This window comes from Dipodomys spectabilis, unplaced genomic scaffold (genome assembly GCF_019054845.1).
Source record: "Dipodomys spectabilis isolate Male_0828 unplaced genomic scaffold, ASM1905484v1 ptg000032l, whole genome shotgun sequence".
Classification (NCBI taxonomy): Eukaryota; Metazoa; Chordata; class Mammalia; order Rodentia; family Heteromyidae; genus Dipodomys; species Dipodomys spectabilis.
In genome coordinates, this window is record NW_024870709.1 from 1442631 (window position 1) to 1444535 (window position 1905).

Consider the following 1905-nt stretch of genomic DNA (forward strand, 5'->3'; position numbering starts at 1 on the left):
TCTCTCCTACGTTGTGATGGAGCTAAGGGTTCTTTCATCAGAGCGATTGTGTCATGTCTACTACCCATGCACCCAGACAAAACAAACCTATCTAGTCATGAAGTTCTAGCCTTAGGTATTGTGCCACAGCAACATAAAACAGCTCTATAAAGCATCAGTTACAAAAGAGTGAGTTTTAGTTACATGAGACAATTCTGGAGGAATAGGAATAATTTTATTCCATGGCTAAAAACAAAGGAAGTGGAAAGAGAAAAGGAAAGGAGGAAGGAATGAAAAGATAAAAAGGACAAATCTCAGCTGGGCCCTGGTGGCTTATACCTGTAATCCTAGCTACTCAGGAGGCTGAGATGCGAAGATGGCAGTTCAAAGTCAGCCCATGCAGAAAAGTACCTGTGAGACTCTTATCTCCAATCAACTACTCAAAAAACCAGAAGTGGCACAGTGGCTCAGTGGTAGAGTGTAGCCTTGAGCACAAAGAGCTCAAAGACAGTGCCCAGGCCCCAAGTGCAAGCCCCGTACTGACAAAAAAAAAAAAAAAAAGGATAAATCTCAACCCATTCAAAGCCCTAATGTGGAATCACGTTCAGCCTCCTGGAAGAGCCTTCCTGATCAAGCCCAACAAAGACAAACGAGCTGGCCTGCAGGAGTTCCACGAAAACGTGCAAAAGCTCTATAAAACTATGGAAACGCACAGTACCATTCTAGAGACACAAGGACAAGATCAAGACCATCTATGAATGGGTCTACCTCAGGACAATAAACTCCTACTTGAGAATTTGTCAGAAGAAGATGACCACAGGAAATGAATGCCCCTGCTTTCACGGGTGTTATTTCTACATGCTCTCAGGCTGAGATTTCCATCTTCTCCCACGATCATTTCCCAAGACTTAGCAACATCTTCTAAAGGGAAGGATCAGATCCTGTGTGTCTGCTGAACATCTTCCTTCCTATCCCCTGTGTTCCATTCTTTCTTCCTTCCCCATCTCAACTGCTCTTAGCTTTTTTGTAATCACATTTTCTTTGGACAACTGTACCTGGGAGGTTCTTACTGTCTAGACTGGCTCTAGTTTGAGTAGGACACACGCTCATCTAACATTCTCTCTTCTTGGGAACCATGACTTACAACCTGCTGTTAAGCCATTTTGTTTCTTGATTTTTCTATGCCTGTAGGAAGAGTATTGAGGGCAAGTTATTAGAATCAGAATTCTGTGCCACTTCTCAGCTCCTAGGTAACTAGAAGATAGTTTTTAGTCATAAGTTTGCTCATCTGTAAAATACACCAAGTAGGCTAAATTTCAGATTGCTTCCAGTTGTAAAATGTTGATTCTCAGTGGGAAAAGATACATATTTAAACTCTTGCTATTCAAGACCAAGGAATTAATTTTGTTTCCAGCACTAGGAAAGATTATTCTTGTTGATGAGAGGTAATAATTAAAAGTTAACAATAATAATTATTACTACAGTATCCATTCAGAATCACTAATACCAAAAAAGATATTCTTCCTTATTTTTTTCCTCTCCCCCTTAATGTATTAATTCTTACACTGATGGGTTTTTTTTTTCATACCTTCCCCCCCCCCCCCCCGCCCCGCCTGCCCCTTCCTAGCATGCAAACGGGAACTGGTTCAATGCCAATGCCTTTCCCATCTCTACAGAATGAGAACTTCATGTCCTGCTCCGCTGAGAGCCTTTGGAATCCCTGCCCATCTCTTCCCATCTGCATGGCATTCTCCTGTCCAGCATGCGAACTGCCTGCAAGCAACGTAGTTCTTATCTGTCTTTGTGTCTCTGGGCCTGGCCATATATAACATTGAAACCAAGGCACAACTGTAGAGACAATGAAAAGATCAGTGGCTTCCAAGAACTTTGGGGAGCATTGAAACTGTTCCGCATGAGACATTTGTT